We start from the raw sequence: 21,125 nt of genomic DNA on the forward strand, positions 1-21,125 counted from the left end.
ACAGCCCCCTGCCAGCTTGGTCGCCCCACGCTGCCTGCTGTTCAGTCGTTTGGTTGTCCCTCACTAACTCCCCTGCCCCCTGGTCGCCCCATGCAGCCTGGTGTTCAGTCGTTTGGTCGTTCCTCACTGCCCCCCCCCCCCCCCCAGCCAGGTTGCCCCACACAGCCTGCTGCTCAGTCATTTGGTCGTCCTTCACTAACCCCCCGGCCAGCCTTGACGCCCCTCTCAGCTTGTTTGGTCATTCATTTGATCGTCCGTTCGGTTACAATGGCCCCTGCCTCTTTATATATATAGATTCACAAATTATAATTTAAATATATATTCTTCCTAGGTAAGTTATGTTTTCTTCTTGCCAAAGTGAATGGAATTCTTTTCAAATTATATATCATGTTTTCTGAATGATTATTGTTAGTTTGATAAAAACTTATATTTTGTGTGTGCTGGTTCTGTATGAAGAAATGATACATAATTCCCTTATTGCATTATTTTTTAATATATTCTCTTGTAGACAAATATATTTAGTAAGTTTGACTAAATGTAATTGCTTAATGCATTATTTATAGCTCTTTAACCATGTCATGTATATATGTTTATTTTAATACAGATTTTTGTTTTTTATTTTAGTATTCTAGTATGCTTTTGGAAAAAAAAAATTGGATCATCTTTTCTCTTTTCTATTCACAAAACAATTTTAATATGCTACAAATGTTTTGGTACAATTTTCCCATATATTATATATATTTTTATATAGACAAATATATATATGGTGTTCCCCCAAAAATGTATACACACACTTTGAATAATTATAAAGGTAGTACTTATTAAAATACATTTCACTTTCAAAATTGAGCTATCAGCTGTTAAAGGGTGTACTCAATTTTTGGGACACCCTGTATATAACATACTAGTATATATGCCTTTAAAGGTATTGGTTTTATATAAGCAAAGGAAGGAAATATCAACTATAGCTTCATTTTAAGGATTCTTATTCTTTAATATTTTAAGTCACTTAAAAATTATCCTGCATTTCATATTTCTAAAGTTTTCAAAATTATTTATATAAATGTGTCAGGGCACTTAAAAATAGTAACCATACATGTATTTACCTTGCATTGTAATTTTTAACGTTCTTAGTCTCCTTCTTTTACTTTCTTCTTTCTCCCCTTTCTTTTCTTCTTGCTTATTTTTTCTAGAGATGTATCCGAAGGTAAAAATCACAGGTCTGTGCACTCAATTTCTGGAAACTGCCTGTGCAGAGAATGGAATCAGTGAATAGGTCAGGGGTACTCTGTAATTGACCACTGTTAAGGGAACTAGCTGAAAATTACATTTTTGCTGTTCTGGAAATATCAAGAAAGAGTGCAGGTAAAGTAGGTATTGCACCCGAGAAATCAGTATTGCTAAATCAGGCTGTGTGGCTGACTTTTCTGTGTTAGTTCTTAGCTTATACTTCTGTTCTTCACATATGCCAGTACATCCCAAAAGACCTTACTTAAACAAGAACAAAACACAAAAAAAATACTATAGGTGATACAGACTGACTATTGCAAGTAGAATATACAGGGTAAGTCAAAAGTAGGTATACAGTTGTTTGTATAGAAACTAATACAATAATTAACAAATAATAATGCAAGAATAAATGCTGTATTTTGTGTACTCACAACTATACACCTCCTTTTGCCACACCTTGTATTTAAACACAGGGACTGGCATGCACCCTAAAATGACTTGTTCAAAAAATAAGGACTTAAGAAGAATAAAAATTTTAAAAATCTTTGGAAAGCTCATTTCTAACAATCTCCCCCAACTTTTGTCTTTATTCCTTTCTGTTCGTAAAAGCATTTTTTCTACTAACAGAAGAACAGAAAATAAGTATCTGACACCAGGGACGTTCCATGGCCTCCAAAGAAGACTTTTTGGATGAGCATCATCATGACCTTTTAGGTACTGCAACTATTTTATTACAGGGGAAGTGCAACTTGATGTGTTGGGTGTAACAGAGCTAAAGTTCAAATTGCCAGTTCCTTCTTGGGCATTACTCTGGACTCTGGAAAAGCTGAGCATTTTCATACAAGCAATGAGGAAACTTTTTAGTATATCTAAATCCTATATAATGAAACCCTAATATGCAAATCCACTGAATGGTGGAACAATTGGTTGCTATGACATGCACTGACCACCAGGGGTCAGAAGCTCCCACAGTGTGAGCACCCCTCAGCCAGAAGCTGGGCTCATAGCTGGCGAGCGCAAGGGTGGTGGCGGGAGCCTCTCCCACCTTCACTGCAGGCGGGCAGTAAGGAGTTAGGGGTCCCGGACTGTGATAGGACGCAGGCCAGGCTGAGGGACGTCCCCCCCACCCCCCAGTGCACAAATTTCATGCACCAGACCTCTAGTCTACACTAATAAAAGAGAAAAATGGTAATTGGCGTATGGCGCTACCCTTTTCATTGGCTAATCAGGGCTATATGCAAATTAACTGCCAACTAAGATTGGCAGTTAACTGCCAACTAAGATCGGCAGTTAACTGCCAACAAGATGGCGGCTAATTTGCATATGTAGGCACAATGCAGGGAGGCGAAAGGGAAAGCAGGAAGAAGCCCCCTGCCACTGACAGTGATCGGAAACCCAGGGGGGAGCTAAGAGCTGGGGCGCCACCTTTGCCCTGCCCCCCAGCCATGATCGGAGAATCAGGTGCCTTTGCCGCCCTGGCCAGTGATAGCAGGAAGTAGGGGTGGAGCCAGCGATGGGAGCTGGGCACGGTCGAAGCTGGCAGTCCCGGGAGCTAGGGGTCCCTTGCCTGGGCCTAAAGTGAAGCCCACGATTGCGGGGCGCTGCAGCTGCGGGTCCCCGCTGCCCGGGCTGGACACCTAGGCCAGAGGCGTTAGGCCTGGGCAGGGGCGGAGCCTGCAACCGTGGGGAGCTGGGGGTCCCCTGCCCAGGCCTGACACCTCTGCCGGAGGCCTCAGGCCTGGTCAAGGGGCCGATCCGGTGATTGGTGATCGGAGGGTGATAAGGGTCAACTCCTCTGGCCGAGGCATCAGGCCTGGGTGGGGGGCGGAGCCGGGGATTGGGGGGATATGATGGTCCCCTTGCCCAGGCCTGAAGCCTGGGTCAGAGGCGTCAGGCTTGGGCGGGGGGTGGAGCAAGCGATCAGAGGGAGATGGGGGTCCCTTGCCCAGGCATGATTCCTGGGCCAGAGGCCTCAGGCCTGGGCGGGGGCCAGAGCCAGTGATCAGGGGGAGATGGGGGTCCCTGTCCAAGCCTGACACCTCTGGCGGAGGCGTCAGGCCTGGGCAAGGGGCCGATCAGGCGATCGGAGGGTGATGGGGGTTTACGGCTCTGGCCGAGGCATCAGGCCTGGGCAAGGGGCAGAGCCAGCAATCGGAGGGGTCTGGGGGTCCCCTGCCCAGGCCTGACGCCTGGGCCAGAGGCATCAGGCCTGGGCAAGGGGCAGAGACAGCAATCGGAGGGGTCAGATTGCTGACGCCTGGGCCAGAGGCTTCAGGCCTGGGCTGGAGGCAGAACCAGTGATGGGGGGAAATGAGGGTCCCCTGCCCAGGCCTGACGGGGCCGCTCCTGTGATTGGAGGGTGATGGGGTCAACGCCTGAGGGCTCCCAGTATGTGAGAGGGGGCAGGCTGGGCTGAGGGACACTTCCCCCCCCACACACCCAGTGCAAGAATTTCGTGCACCGGGCCCCTAGTATAATTATAATTAAGCTTATAAACTGACAAATTTTCATGTTTGAAGTCTTTTGAAATTGTTTATTTTTAGTCTTCCAGACAGGCTACCCTAATTTGTAGAATTTATCACTGTAGCTGTGTGAATATGTTGCTTTGTCTTTTTAATTTTTTCTCATGGTATTTGTTTTTGTGAGGTATAACCAAATGTCTTCAAAAGCTGCTGTTTAAGGAAATTTGGAGGATAAATAAATGCAAAATAAGAAAAAGAAAGTTTTGGGGACAGAATAACCCCTTATGTAGGGTGTCATAATGAAGATGGGGAAGGAAGATAAAGTTATTTGGGGGATGTATATGTGAAAGGTAAATAGTCTTAGAGATATAAACATAAACAGACCCTAGAGATGAATAAACGTTCTGCTTTTTGAGGGAGAAGGCTGTGGCTATATGTCAGACATTTAACAGAAACAATCTAAATGCTTTGTTTTTACCAATGAGACTATTAGAGCTGTTTGTAGGAAAAGAAAAAAAAAAACTGCAAAGAAGACCTTTGTACATGTGTTGTGATTACCAACAGTCAGATATTTTCACTAGACACTATGAAAATAATCTGATGGATTGCTATAGTATGAGAAACAGAGTATAACAGGAATTTGTTAGCTATGCTGATACTATACCCTCTCTCTTTATCCTCTCTTGAAGCACAGACAGTAAAATTCCATGAAATCAGCTGATGGATCTGAACTGAGTAATAATACATCCATCAGCCTTTACCAGTGTAATTTGTATCTCTAAGGAGCCTCACTGAAAACACTGCTTTATATGCATTATTCTAGATTTGATTTTAGTATTCAACTTAAATCTCTTCTTTTGAAAAGTAGTATTAAAATAATAGATTTTATATGATTACAAATGTTTCCAGTATGCATGTATTATATTATATGCTATCTGAAATTCAGCCTTGTTTTAATTCAACATTTCATAACTTTATTTCCATTTTTGCCGATTCTAGGCCAATACAAATCAATTCTACACACTATGTGCAAAAACCAGCCTCATTTACTTTCTGCAAATTCAGCTTCTGAGATTATCTTGCAGTTTTTTGCTCTCTGTTGTAAATTTTTTCTTATAATAAATGATTTTAGGTTTCTATTTTCTAAAATGATCAACTGTCAGTATGTTTAAAAGACTATATTGGAAGAGAAATGCCTCAGAAAAAGGTTGGACATTTTTTAAAAGTTCCCCAAGACCATCTTTCGGTTTTCTTATGTTTGTTTTTGGTGGTGGTGTTGAGGGTGAAATGCGAAAATTGAACTGGAACTCATGGTGTTCCCCTGGGCAGGATGCAAAGGTGGCCTCCCGGGTTCTTGTCCAGGTGGATTCGAAAAACGAAGTCCTCCTTATTCTATGAATGTGTGCCCGCTGGCAGCTCCCTTATTCTGTGAATGTATACCTTCTGCAGCTCTATTATTCTGTGAATGTATACCTTCTGCAGCTCTATTATTCTGTGAATGTATACATTTGGACAGCTCTCAGCTTTGCAGCCTGTGGTTCTCCCCTATGGGCCCCCTAATTCCTAAAACTTCCTAAACCTGCCAATTTTACCCCTAAAAGCTCCTTTCAAGGGTGAAGCATTTGGGGGTTGGGAGTGGGGATGGAAATTATCAAAAGTAAATTGGTGATTCCAAGAGGGATATATAAACAGAGCATGCACTGATTTTTCTAAATGCTAGAGAGAAAGGTTGAGTGTCAGTCGCTAACTTTTGTAAAGATGATAGGAGGTGGCAATGGAGGAATTCATATGTCAGTTGCTGGCCTGAGCCTTCTGCTGGTGGAAATTAAAAAAAAAAAATACAAAGAAGGCCTTTATACATGCATGGTGATGTCCAACAGTCAGAATTAATAATCTATTTGAGAGAGGAATTAGGGTTTTAATCATGATGTGCATAATTTTTCAACAATGTAATAAGCTCTTATTTCCCTGAGTTTTAGAAAACCTAGTAAAATGAATTCTTAAAAATTTACATTTAATTGATTGCTGAGTTAAAAAAGCAAATATCTTTTGGGATATCTTTTGCTTAGTGCTATTGCTTCCAGGAAAGAATATTTGGATGAACTTCAAGAACTTTTGTGGAATGCAGTACTTTTTTAAATCTAGAGATTACGCTTTTAAAAATGTCAGACATTTAACAGAAACCATCTAAATGCTTTGTTTCCACCAATAAGACTATTAGAGCTGTTTGTAGAGAAGATGTGTGGTATACAACTATTGGATACTTTTCTGTGGATAAGGTTTTGGATGAATGGCCTGTCCATCTACTATCTATTACCTCCATTTATATGAAAATTTGCTGAAACTGTTATTTATTACAGAATACCACTAGTTCTATTTAATAGGGGAGTTGTTACTCAGCTGCAACATAAAATACTTTGCTTCATGAAGCAAGTTCAGGTTTAGAATCAAACTCATTAAAAATTTCAAGAGTGTATTGTGATAACAAACTAGAGGAGGAGCAATTGCCAGGCTTTACTGCTTGGAAAATTAGGGAGCAAGAATGATTGATGTAAGTCCCTATGGCCTTAAAAGATAAAACTAAGTTTGCATAAAACTAGGGTTATGCTGGTGGGTGGAAAAAATAGTGAATGCTATTACAAAGACAGGTGAATAGACAGAGATATACAGCTCAATATCCTAAAGCCATAATAGTAGTTCCAAAAACATTTAACTCTTTTGTGACTAAGAGAACACAGAATTCATTGTTTAAGAGCAATATCAGATAATTTGCATTTTTTTTAATTGAGAGAATGAATAAAGTTAAAGTACATTTTGACGGGTATAATTTGGGTTGTTTCTTGCACATCCAAAAAATTTACACAGTCAGAATTTTCAAAAAGGTGGTTTTATGCTTTCCGTATATATTCACTGTATGCAGAGCCAGTACTAGATTCGGTGGTCGGCACCCAGGATACACAAAGGTTAAACAGAGCCAGGAAGAACTACAAATGCAGAACCTAGTATTCCATTCTAACAATTCAATTCAGAAAGTCCCGGAAATGAAACTTTTATATAGGAAGTAGTGAATTAAAATAATTGAAAACTGAACGTTCATCTGGTCTCATATATTTTTTTCAAACATGTGAACCAAACAGGCAAATAAAGCAAGCCAGCAGGACTGAAGAATGAGGATGGTCACCATTTCACATAAGCAGTTAAAATGCATTTTTTTAAATAGCCAGGCCTTTACAAAAAAGGGATTCAGTGGCATCAGCTAAATCTTCCTCCTAATTTCTCATCATTGGCCATGAGGCCCACATGGGCTTTGTCCTACAAGATAGAAGTGACTGGTAATGGAAAACATAAGGGCACCTCTTGGATAATGGCTCAACTGCTGCTGACATGAAACTATAGTTGTTTTAAAGGTGAAAAGCTCATCAACCAGTCCATTCCCACATTAACCCCATAGTGGTCATTTTCTTTGCCAGGGCTTTCTCTTTCAGTTTAACTTTTTCCCTAACTTGAACTCTAAATCACCTCTCTAGGACCTTTCTGTACTCTTAAAAATCATTGAGAACCCCAAAGATCTTTTGTAGGTTTTATCCATTGAATTTACTGTATTCAAAGGGTTGTAACCATCTCCATTGTACACTGAGACTATGGACCACTATCCCTTTTGGAAATGAAGATAGGTTGGACCTTCCTTGGGTCAGATCAGCAGCATTTACTTGGAAATAAACTTTTCCAGGTGTTAGACTTGAATAACAAGGGTTGATATGTGCAGAAATAGGAAATTATGAAAACTAGAGGTCTCATGAAGGAGTAAATTCAATATTTTAAAAAAATACAAACAAAATATTGCTTATGATTAATTTGCATAATTTAGGAAGTATTTGGGATTATTTGGAATATTTATTGTTTAGGTATATAGGACCTAGAAAAATTCTGTTTAAAAATATTTTTATGGCGCTAACTGGTTTGGCTCAGTAGATAGAGTATTGGCCTGTGGACTGAAAGGTCCCAGGTTCGATTCTGGTCAAGGGCATATATCTTGGTTGTGGGCACATCCCCAGTAGGAGGTGTGCAGGAGGCAGCTGATCGATGTTTCTAACTCTCTATCCCTCTCCCTTCCTCTCTGTAAAAAATCAATAATATATATATATATATATATATATATATATATATATATATATATATAATATTTTTATGACTATTCTCATCTCCAGGAGAAGCTTTTGTAAATATGAGTAAACAAGTAAACAGATTCCTGTAGGCTATTCTTCCTAATACTTTTTATCACACATGTAGACAAACACTACTGTTGCTGCGAATACTACTACTATTCCTGCTACTAATACTAACAATGAGTAGTTATTATTGATCCACTCACCACTCACCACTCACTGCCATAAGTTCTTGTTATCTAACTCAACTATGAGAAGGGACCTCTTCCTTTGACTTTTATAGAAGAAACTGAGCAACATGGTCAAGAGGAGGAACTAGTAGGAATGAAGATGGAGGGAGGCATCTGCTTCATAATTCTTTCTTCCATCTCTCAATGGATCTTATTAGTAGAATACTTTGTTAATATTCAATTATATTTTATATAGAAATCAAGTATTTTCTTATTCATGTGTTTCAACTATTATTCTTGGAAAATAATACCTGCTCCATCAATATAAAGGGTTTCTGAGGGGTGTAAATTTCACATCTAGAGAATTATTTAGAAATTTAATAACATACATGGAGTCTTTATAAAATCATCTGAGAATGACTTTATATGGAGGGGGGAAATTAAGCAAATGTATTTCTGTATGTCTTTAAACTTCTATTAGATTAATGTAAGCATCATCTACCCCCACAAAATTCGAAATTCCCAACAACGAATGATACAGAGTAATTCCTATATTTACCAATTGTACCAACTGTAGTCTAAGCCAGGGATGGACAACCTTTTTGTGAGTGCGTGCCAAAACCAGCAAAATCTCTGACTCAAAATTCTTCTGCGTGCCAACCCTAATTTTTTGAGAACATGTTACACCTACTTGATATCTCTTAAGGTGTACGTATGTGAAGAAACTTGAAGAAGTAATAAAATTCATTCGAGTGACAAAAACACAGGATAGGATGATGAAAAATACATTTATTTTTTAATGTATACATGTACACTGATAGTCCGACAGAAAACTTTATGACTCTGTTTGATATTATCAGTGGGACTTTTGCTGCTGCATCACTGATGACAGAGATTTTACATCAGGTTTATATTTCGTGACCTTCAGAGATATGCACCAGCTACTACTTTCATCCGTCGGGCTACTCCTATTACAAGACTTAACAAAATCCATCACTGAGAACAAAGATTCACAAGCATATGTAAATGAAACCAAAACACTGGTCGGATCTAAGAAGGCAGGGAGAGTTAAGGCAGAGGCATAGAAATTGCTCTTCCCCTCTCTCGTCAATCCATGTCTATGGTCTTTAAGATAACTTGTTATGTAAAATTATTTATTTATCTAAGATGCACCTACACTGAATTTATCTCAAAAATAAAAAAAGTCGATATTAAGAAAAAAATTGTAAATGGAAGATTATAAGAGAGGGTTTCGCGTGCCAGCAAAAGTTACTGGCGTGCCATGTTTGGCACGCGTGCCAGGGGTTGCCCACCCCTGGTCTAAGCCTTGATGCATGTTTGACCTAAACTTTGATTGGTGAATCATCCATTTCAAAGAGGCATCCACTTCGAAGAGGGCTGTTTCAAACACCACACTGCCAACTACAGGACTACTTCAAGAGCCAGGCCACCTTCTCCCACTGAGGCTCTTTTGTTCTAGAGATCTTGGTTGATTTCAATAACTATTTGGGCTATGTGTCCCGCGCCGCCCCCCCCCCCCCCCAGTACACTTCAAGTTCCAATTTTATGTTTTAAATTCACCAACAGAATAAGCCTTGAAACTTAGGCATGCGTCCTCAACCCCAATAAAAGCAGAACCCAGGCCTGTTGCCCTTTTTCTACCCAAGACCTCACTGTGTAGCCCTCCGTGTGCTGTGTAACTTTATGGTCTTGTAAGTAAAAAGCTTGTATTTTTTCAGTCTCCTGTTGGTTATTGCTGAAGAATATCTTAGAGTCATAATAAGATCCACAAGGACTGGTCCAGCCACAACATCAGTTACTGATAGACAGACTGGCTTGAAATACCAACACTTTAGGTTTCTATCTTTCAAATAGATGGGTGATTTTGCGTTAAACACATGGATAACAGTGCTGGACAAGTTAGCTATATATGTTAGAGACAAGACCTAGAATAAAACTGGTATAAAAATATGTATTTATTATTTTGACTAAACTATCATATAAAAGTAAAAAAAATATTTTTAATGATTAAAATTATATATACTTTCATATTACTGAATTGAAAAATAAAATTTGAATAATTTGTAAGTATCAATGTTGATCATATCAAAATTATTTTATGGATTAAAAAATGAGGCTTATCCATTCAAAATATTTTTAAGTTGATTCTTAGCCCTATTTTTAGTGAGAAAATAAAAGTATGCATATATGAGTTAAGGTGTGCATGCCTGTGCTCCTAAAATTGAGAAAGAATATCTAGTAATAATGTCTTCACAGGAAATAAAGAAATAATCTTTCTTTTTTTAAATTATAATTTCTTAGACATTCAGAACTCAACTTGGTTTTGCATTTAATTATGGTTTTTTAGCCTTTCTCTGTATTTGAATCTTTATAAGAATCCCAGCAAAGTCCTACTGTATATCAGAAAATATTCCATCTAATCAGTATATCCTGAAAATTGGTTTTATATTGGTGTGAATAATCTGAAACAAGATTTTATTTTGTGTTAGTTAGAGATAATTATGTAAAGCTAATTTAATTCCAAGACAAGAAACATAACATTTTTTTTTCTGCTGCAGGAGACACTGACAAATGAAGCCATACTCTCTGACTTTACTTATAAAGATGGAGTCTATAGACTATAGACTCATTTTATAATATTTTCACAAAATTGTGTGAAATATGAAAAGACATTATTAAGGTACTTTCATAAATTCTGTAGCTAAGTGTGCTTTCATTGAACTTAATGCTTAATAGTTTCTCTGTAGAATCTATAATTTGCTATTCCAGTTTAAAAACTGTTTGTTCTGACTTTCTTAGAGCATGGCTCTCCAGAATATCCCATAAGGAAGAGAATCTCATTTTTATTTTTGAAAGTTGTTTCAGATAATTAAACACAGAATTAAATAAAAATAATTTATGAAATAATAATGGTAAGCCCTACATGAATAATTTATTTAAATTAAAGCAATTGATGAATATAAACACTAATGCATTCATTACATTTCTTGTACCTCTCACATGTTTGGGAAATTCATTACACAGTATCATATGGTTTGTGTAAAATTTTACTTAAGGAAGTTGTGCTTCTATGCATAGCTTTTTGAGCAAAATTTGTGGTCTTAAAACAAGTAAGTGCAATTTCTTTTTTTTAAGATATATTTTATTGATTTTTCAAGAGAGGAAGGGAGAGGGATAGAGAGTCAGAAACATCGATGAGAGAGAAGCATCAATCAGCTGCCTCCTGCACACCCCCTACTGGGGATGTGCCCGCAACCAAGGTACATGCCCTTGACCAGAATGGAACCTGGGACTCTTCAGTCCCCAGGCTGACGCTCCAGTGAGCCAAACCGGCTAAGGCAGTGCCATTTCTATTGAATCTCTATGTGTGCAGATCACAGGTCAATGCCAAAGGTATATAGTAGAGAATAAAATACTCTTCGCAACTTAAAGTATTTTAGAGTGCAATTAGGAAGGCGCAAATTTAATTCAACCAATTGTAATACAATATAAAAGTTCAGAAATATTTTAGAGAATTCCAAGGATCAATTACTACTTGAAAATCAGAAATGGCTTATTAGAGACACAGAATGTGAATTGTATTTTGAAAATTAATGGAAATATGTTATAGGTCTTTTAGACATGAATGTAGTTAAGCAGCTATTGCCAATATTTACTCACATGGGCTCAATCACTGAAAGGCATTTTACGAAATTATTCCTTATAGGAGACAAATTGTCATTCCCCTCATGATCTGACAAACAGGGTACCGATCATGACATAAACATATATAACTAGAGAGAAAACATTATTTTTAGAGCATTATTATTCCTTTGTATTTCTCAAAGCTTATTTTTAAAATTTAAAATGGAATACTTATTAACTAATTTAAGCCCCTATGAGATAGGCAAGTCACTTTTAGGTAATCCTGTGCAATTGGCAAGACCAATTGTAAAGATGTGAAAGCCGAGGCCATGAGTCGTCTAAGTTGAACTAACTCTAAAGCACAGTCTTGGGAATTCAGTGCAGGTATTTTGACTCCTATCCTAACCTCCTTTTACTATACCGCATTGCCTCTTACACATAGGTTCAGCATTTGGGTACTATGTCCTGTTATTAAAGCAGCTCACCACCCATCTTTTTCATGAGGTATAAAATAGGTTTAAGCCTCTCCAGGGAAACTCTTAACCTGGAAAGGAAGGACATGAATCACAGGTGAGAGACAGCAGAACAATGTGACCTGCTGCTAATTTGCGGTGGTATTCATTTGGGTGGGATTTGACATTTCCGGGTGTATGTATATTTGTGATTGATATTTCATTCTTTAAAGCACAGCCTTTAAAACAGCTGTGAAATGTCAAGTTATTAATTTACACATTGCAAAACGTAGTGTTAGGGAACCGATTTACATCTTTCCAAATTCAACCCTAGGGATACCAGGCTTTTGAGATCAGCACATCATGGAAAAGATTATCCCTATCAGCAGAACTATAAAAATTGCTTCTCAACCTTCAACTCTGTATATAGGCAAAGGGATAAGAAAGGTGTTCTAGTCTAGTCACCAGAGATAAAACCAAAAAAAAAAAGGGAGGTATATTTTGTAAGGCAGGAAGTCAGGTATAGGCCATTTTCCTTTTCATATTTTTGTTTTGTTTTTGTGTCATTTTATAATTTGCAGAGGAATGTCTGAAGATGACAATTCAATAGACTCCTGCTTAACAAAGTAAAGTTTTTTTTAAGAGGAGAACTTCATTTTAAATAACACATAAAGCCTATTTTACAGATTGTCTCCCTGAAATATTTTCATTGATTTTTCCCCACAGATCGTTAACCTACCTATATAACCTTAAAAAATGATTAGCATTAACAGACCATGCCTTAAGCATGCATTTTAAGATCCATGACACACATAAAATTTTTGAGCAAGTCCATAATTTAATGTTCAAATTCCATTGAAAAATGCACTAGAGTTGAAACAATTTTTTAAAAATATATTTGTATTGATTTCAGAGAGGAAGGGAGAGTGAGAGAGATAGAAACATCAATGAAGAGAGAGAATCATTGAGTGGCTACCTACTATACATTGCGCACGCAACCTGAGCATATGCCCTGACTGGGAATCAAACCATGACCTTCTGCATCATAGGTCAATGCTTAACTACTGAGTCACACCAGCCAGGGAAGATGCTTTTTGTAAAGCTGTGTTTATTCCACTGTGTAAATATACCACAGCTATTTTATCCACTTACCTACCGATGGGCAGTTGGGCTATTTACAGATCTTAGCTATTGTAAATAATGCTGCTATGAACATAGCAGTACAGTGGGGCCTTGACTTACAAGTTTAATTCGTTCCGTGATGGAGCTCTTAACTCAAATTACTCGTATGTCAAATCAACAGTGAACGAGTGAGACACGTGATGCTGGGCTGATGTTGTGGCGTTCACTGTGACGTTCGCTGCGCCAACTAGCGGTGGGGTATCTGAAGCTGGCTCGTAACCCGAATTTTAGCTCGCCGCAACTCAAAGCAAAAAATCGGCCGAGAGACGGCTCGTATCTCGAAAAACTGGTTAGCCGGGAGAGTCGTAAGTCAAGACCCCACTGTACATATATTTTTTCTGACTGATGTTTCAGGTTTCTTAGAATATAGTCCTGGAAGAGGGGTCACTGGGTCACATGCAGTTCCATTTTTAACTTTTTGAGGAAACTCCACACTGTTTTTCATAGTGGTTGAACCAGTATGCACTCCCACCAGCAGTGCACAAGGATTCCTTTTTCTCCACGCCTTGCCAGCACTTGTTGTTTGTTGACTTATTGATGATAGCCATTTGGCAGGTGTGAGGTAGCACCCCATTGTAATTTTAATTTGCATCTCTGGATGATTCCTGCCATTGAGAATTTTTTCATATGTCTCTTGGCCATTTGCATGTCATGTCCTCTTTAGAGAAGTGTCTATTCAGGTCTTCTGCCGTCCTTTAATTGGATTGTTTGTCTTCCTTTTGTTGAGTTGTACGAGTACTTTGTATGAGTTGTACGAGTACTTTGTATATTTTGGAAATTTAACCCCTTATCAGATGTATCGTTGGCAAATATGTTCTCCCATATTGTGAGTTTCCTCTACATTTTGGTGTTGGTTTCCTTTTCAGTGCAGAAACTTTGTAGTTTTATATAGTTCTATTTGTTTAAATTTGGAATAAAATGCATTAGTAGAAATTATAGTTTTTATGTTCTAGGAGCTTTATATATCTTAAATAGTTTAATCATCAAAATAATCTAATTGATCTTCCAGCTGAGTTCACAGTCCAAGATGTCTGCTAGAGGAAGAACAGTATGGTGAAAATACATTCGAGTTTCATAAACATCTTGCTCTTCATACAAGACAGTTGATTAGAGCACATATGTTCCTCTAAATTGATCAGCTCAGCTCAGAAGTAAAAGGATGTCTCATTCCTGCAAGCCTAGATCTCCTCTCTCTTCCCGTACCTCCACAGTTTCCAGGTGAAGGAGGTTCCTGCAATGAGTCCAGAGCAGTAATTGCCCAGAAACCTCTGCTAGGAATTATCAAAGGCAAACATGATGATACTGTCCCATCTTCTCTACCCCAGGAGACACCACAATACACCTCCCTTAAAAGGAAGTCAGGCCAGCCCCTGGGGCACACTGCTCTCATGCATGGTCAGGACAACCCAGGGAAGTTTCGAGATGCTCTGGTGGAGTCTGCTGGCAGTTTCCCAAGGGTGACTCAGAACTCCATGCAGAGAAGCAGGCTGGGAAGGAAGAGCCTGTGTTTTCCTGTCCTTCCTCCTGTCTTTCCGGGAGGCCCTGGGAATAGGGTGCAAGGCGCTCTCAGCCAGCCCAGATCCTGCTTCCTGCTGCACAAGGACCAGCGGCCATTAGATATTATTTTTTTAATAATAAATATATAAACCAGTACCATAGCCATTTATTATCATTAACAAGTACATAATTGTATGTACTGTACTTTTATGCCACTGGCAGTGCTGTAGGCATGTTCATACCAGCATGACCACAAGCACATAAATAAAGCATCGTGAGGGGAGTCCAGGAGGCAGTTGATCAATGATTCTCTCTCATCATTGATATTTTTCTTTTGAAAAAATGCTGTGCTAGGGGTCCACCCCTGGCCAGCTTTATTTATTTATTTTTAAATTTCTTTATTCATTAAGGTATTACATATGTGTCCTTATCCCCTCATTGCCCCCCCATACTCCCCCACTCATGCCCTCACCCCCATAGTGTCTGTGTCCATTGGTTATGCTTATATGCACGCATACAAGTCTTTTGGTTGATCTTTCCCCCTTACCCCCACCCTCCCCTACCTTCCCTCTGAGGTTTGATGGTCTGATCAATGCTTCTCTGTCTCTGGATCTGTTTATGTTCATCAGTTTATGTTGTTTATTATATTCCACAAATGAATGATATCATGTGATATTTATCTTTCTCTGACTGGCTTATTTTACTTAGCATAATGTTTTCCAGTTCCATCCATACTGTTGCAAATGGTAAGAATTCCTTCTTTTTTACCACAGCATAGTATTCCATTGTGTAGATGTACCACTGTTTTTTAATCCACTCATCTGCTGATGAGCACTTAAGCTGTTTCCAAATCTTAGCTATGGTGAATTGTGCTGCTATGAACATAGGGGTGCATATATCCTTTCTTGATTGGTGTTTCTAGTTTCTTGGGATATATTCCTAGAAGTGGAATCACTGGGCCAAATGGGAGTTCCATTTATAGATTTTTGAGGAAACTCCATACTGTTCTCCACAGTGGCTGTACCAGTCTGCATTCCCACCAGCAGTGCATGAGGGTTCCTTTTTTTCTGCATCAAGCTGTATTACAAAGCAAATGTTCTCAAAACTGCCTGGTACTGGCACAAAAACAGACATATAGATCAATGGAATAGAATAGAAAACCCAGAAATCCTCCCAAACCACTATGCCCAATTAATATTCGACAAAGGAGGCAAGAACATACAATGGAGTCAAGACAGTCCCTTCAATAAATGGTGCTGGGAAAACTGGACAGATACATGCAAAAAAAAAAAAAAAGAAATGAAACTAGACCACCAACTTACACCATTCACAAAAATAAACTCAAAATGGATAAAGGACTTAAACATAAGATGGGAAACCATAAAAATACTAGAGGAATCCACAGGCAGTAAAATCTCAGACATATGCCTGAGCAATTTCTTCACTGATACAGTTCCTAGGGCAATGGAAACTAAAGAGAAAATAAACAAATGGGACTACATCAAAATAAAAAGCTTTTGCACAGCAAAAGAAACCAACAAAACAACAAGAAAGCCCACTGTATGGGAAAACATATTTGCCAATGTTATCACCCATAAGGGTTTAATCTCCAACATTTACAGGGAACTCATACAACTTAACAAAAGGAAGATAAACAATCCAATCAAAAAATGGGCAATGGACCTAAATAGATACGTTTCAAAAGAAGACAGTATGAAGGCTAAGAGACATATGAAAACATGCTCAAAGTCACTAATCATCCGAGAGATGCAAATCAAAACGACAATGTGGTACCATCTCACACCTGTCAGAATGGCTATCAACAAATCAAAATCAGATAACATTTAAGTGGCTGTGAGCACCATGTTCCCATTCAGAGACTGAAGCCTAGCAACAGCTCTCCTCTCTGCTGCCCTGGTTTTTCAAGTGGCCTGAATAATGTATTCCACTTTTATCCATATCCCTCTGTCCTATGAAAAATCTTTATAGTCTGAGGTTCAGCTCCTAGAAGGAGTTCAACAAATGTTTAATAAAATGAATTTTTACAACAAACATAAATAAAAATAAATAATAATCTAATTGGTTAGAAATAAGTATTTTCCCTATTTTTTAAATCTGAGGACAAATTTTTTTCTTATAAATTTTATTTATCTTCCTTTTTAAATGTGAATAAATATTATTTTAGCATTAACTTTTGTAAAGTAAGGTAACTTGATAATAAGTATTTATTTCTAACATAAAACAACAGAAAAACCTAGATAACATTAAAAAAGAAACTTCAAAGAATTGAATTATACATTCAGTTAATACCAGTTTATATCAAATTGTTAAGTGAATTTAGCAAGCTTGCAGGATTCAAGATCAATATAGCAACAAAAAATCTAATTTTATATATGCAACAAAACCTAGAAGCCAAAATATAACATAACCATTTAGCATCAACATATGTGTAAGACATTAAAAAAATACTTAAATTCATGGAAAGATGTACTGTACTCATCACTTGTAAAATTTGGTATTGTTAAGATGTCACCAATTGATGTATAGATTCACTCTAAATTACAATAAAATTCCCAGCATGTTTGTTCTGAATATTTATAAAGAATCTCTAATATTTTATGGAAATATTTAAAAAGCAGACAGTTCTGAAGGATGAAACTGAAAGTTTTTCTTTCTCTACATATGTGGAGAAAGCAGAAGTGAATCATACAGGAAAAGATGTCTATGGATGAATGTCATAAGGATAACATTAAGGCAAAGAAGTCATGTACAAATGCATATGTACTGTTCAATGCTGTTTCAATACATGCTAAACTAATCTATAATTGAACTAATAAAAAGGATTGGATTGTAAAAATCAAACATGCTAATGAGATCTTATAAAAATAACTAGAGCCCCGGTGCAGCTGTGGGGTCTCTCATCATAGTCTGCTCCCTCTTGCAATCCAGGACCCCTTGGGGGATCGGGCCAAAACCGGCACTCTGACATCCCCCAATGGGGAGAGGGCCTAAGCTGCAGTCTGGCCTCCCTCTGTGGGAGGCAACCTGCTGATCAGTGGAAGGCGCCTTCTCTATCACCCTCTTGCAGCTGCTGCCAATGCCAGCTGGCTGCCATGGCTGCAAGGCCTGAGCCCCAGGCCTTACAGCCACTGGAGTTCATGACTGCCTGAGCCCACGGCTGCCTGAGCCCCAGGCCTTGCAGCTGCTGCCATGGCTGCCTACCCTTGGCCCTTGCAGCCACTGCAGCTTTGTCTGGAAGGACGTCTGGAAGACATCCTCTCTAATTAGCATATTACTCTTTTATTAGTATAGACTAGAAGTCTGGTGCATAAAATTCGTGCACAGGGGGGCGGGTACCTCAGCCCAGACTGCACCCTGTCCAATCCGGGACCCCTCAGAGGACCCCTACAGGATCGGTCCTAAACTGGCAGTCGGACATCCCTCTCACAATCCAGGACTACTGGCTCCTAACCACTCGCCTGCCTGCCTGCCTGCCTGCCTGATTGCCCCTAACCATTCTTCTTACTTGCCTGATCAACCCTAACCACCTCTGCCTGCCTGTCTGATGCCCCTAATTGCTCTCCCCTGCCAGCCTGATTGCCCCCTAACTGCTCCCTGCCAGCCTGATCACCCCTAACCATCTCTGCCTCGGCCCCCGCCACCGTGGCTTTGTCCAGAAGGACATCTGGAAGATGTCCAGTCTAATTAGCATATTACCCTTTTATTAGTATCAATAGATTAAGGTTTACTAGTAAGTACAAGGATACAGGCAATGAATAATCCCAGTCTCAGGAAAATCCTGGATAAACCTAGCATATTGTGTGGGTGGCTGCCTGGGATTTTTGGTACATCAAATGTGGATGGCATGGTCTAGAATAACATAGGAGGCCTCATGTAAAATTGTGTAGTTTTACACCAATAACAGAAGAGCATTTAGCATGTAAGGCATCTCTGTTGTATATCACTGTTCATGTGTCATTTTCTAAGGAGTCATGCTTCATTAACTCATAGATTCTGGACTTATTAACTATATAAAGTTCTTAATCTAGGAGATGCTTTTTAAAACATTTCATACACACGTATCCTTCTCTCAACAGGAACTGTTAGCCTATTTGCCCAGAAGTTCAGTTATCATTTTAAAAAGATTATGTCCTTAGCTCTAAATCAACTCAGTACAACTTTATGTTTTAATCAAATATACTTCTTTCTGCCCTCAGTTTCTTTGTATTCTACAAATTTTACACAATCTTCAGGCTGTTATTAAATTCACCTTTATATGCATCACTTTAATGATCAAAAATGTTTTGGTGCCAGTAATGAAGAAATATATATATGCAAGAGCATAAAAATTTGTTAAGCCTTCCCAACAGGATACAAAGAAAAGAGAAGCAATTTCTACTTAGCAACAGTAAAGCAAATTAGGCACTGCCCAGACTAGCGAACAATATAGTCAGGAAGGCTGAAGGTGATCCCAAGAAGCCAAAGGGCAAGATGTCTGCGTATGCCTTCTTTGTGCAGACATGCAGAGAGGAACATAAGAAGAAAAACCCAGAAGTTCTAGTCAATTTTGCAGAATTTTCTAAGAAGTGCTCTGAGAGGTGGAGACAATGTCGGAAAAAGAGAAATTTAATTTGATGAGATGGCAATGGCAGATAAAGTACGCTATGATGGGGAAATGAAGAATTATGGACCAGCTAAGGGAGGCAAGAAGAAGGGCCCAGATGCCCCCAAAAGGTCACCGTCTGGATTTTTCCTTTTCTACTCGGAATTCCACCTCAAGATCAAATCCACAAACCCTGGAATTTCTATTGGAGATGTGGCAAAGAAGCTGGGAGAGATGTGGAATAACAAGTGACAGTGAAAAGCAACCTTACAACAATAAAGCTGCAAAACTGAAGAAGTATGAGAAGGATCTCGCCGACTATAAGTCTAAAGTCAAGTTTGATGGCGCAAAGGGTCTTGCTAAAGTTGCCCAGAAAAAGGTGGAAGAGAAGAGGAAGAAGAGGAGGAGGAAGAGGAGGAGGAGGAAGAAGAGAAGAAGAAATTAAAAAAAAGTGCTTATTTGTCTCCTTGTGAATACATTAGTGTAGGGGAGCGCCTACACTATACATTACGTAGGGGAGCGTAATTGACACAGCTCTAATTTGAGAGGTGTCTGTTGCCCTCATTAGGATTAATTACACAATCAGATCATGATCACATGTAGTCTTTCAAAGTGCTCTAGAAATTGTCAGTGGTTTACATGAAGTGGCCATGGGTGTCCAGAGCACCCAGAAACTGTATCAAAGTTGTACATATTTCCAAACATTTTCAAATGAAAAGACCCTCGTGTTCTCACTTCGTGCAATTTGCTGTTGGTGTGACAAAGCATTTAAAGATGTTTCTGGCATTTTCTCTCTCTCTTTTTTTGATCTGTAAGGCAGTGTTAACTATTTGGTTATTAGCTAAAAATCCTGAGTTCTCAACTGTACATCTCTATAGTTTGTAAAAAGAAGAAACAACCAAGAAAAGCTCTTGATGCTCTTTGCTTGGCGTTGAGGCTGTGAGGACGATGCCTTTTGGAGGGGCTGTAGCTCGGGGTGTGCACTGTGAGGCTGGACCTGTGGACACTGCAATGGGCAGCCATTTAGCTTCAGGTCGTCTTGTTTTTGTAAGTAGTGACATAGCATCCTGACATTCTTAGCTGTGGACAAAGGGGGCTCAGCTGGAATGACAAGTATGTGGATCTTTTTTTAGTTGTGTGGTAGTTTTAAACTGTTTTAAAAGAAACTACAACTCTTCATTGTCAACAAAGTGAAGAGTCAAGAAAGTTCAAGAACCTTCTGTACTAAACACAATTTGCAACGTTTTGTTATTTTTTCTGTGTTTAGAATGCTGAAATGTTTTTGAAGTTAAATGAAAACAATGTTACATTTAAAAAAAATAAAGCAAATTAATAAAATCATTATAAAATATTCCTTTTATAATTTAGTACATAATTAAACCAAGCTTTATATATTTTATGATTTGGTACCTTATTCACTATTGTACTATCTATAAGGGGATTTATCTGTTTTCTCTTTAGAGCTTTTCAATAAAATATATCTTTTAATATTTTATTATTAAAGTATCTAGATAGGTCGTGGATTTTGTTTGAAGAAAAAAAAAATACCTGGTTTATGTGGCTCAGTGGTGGAGTGTGCTGATCTGTGCACCGAACGATTGCAAGTTTCATTCCAGGTCAAGGGCACGTACCTGGGTTGCAGGTCCATTCCCCAGATACAGGAAGCAACCAGTAGATGTGTCTCTCTCACATTCTCTCTCTCTCCCCCTCTCTCTCTC

General features: G+C 38.7%; 1 pseudogene; it reads left to right on the forward strand.

The window, feature by feature from the left end:
* Positions 1-1,895: 1,895 nt before the first annotated feature.
* LOC118649920 lies at positions 1,896-19,932 on the forward strand (annotated as a pseudogene).
* The last annotated feature ends 1,193 nt before the right edge of the window (positions 19,933-21,125 follow it).

This window comes from Myotis myotis, unplaced genomic scaffold, assembly GCF_014108235.1.
Source record: "Myotis myotis isolate mMyoMyo1 unplaced genomic scaffold, mMyoMyo1.p scaffold_m19_p_3, whole genome shotgun sequence".
NCBI lineage: Eukaryota > Metazoa > Chordata > Mammalia > Chiroptera > Vespertilionidae > Myotis > Myotis myotis.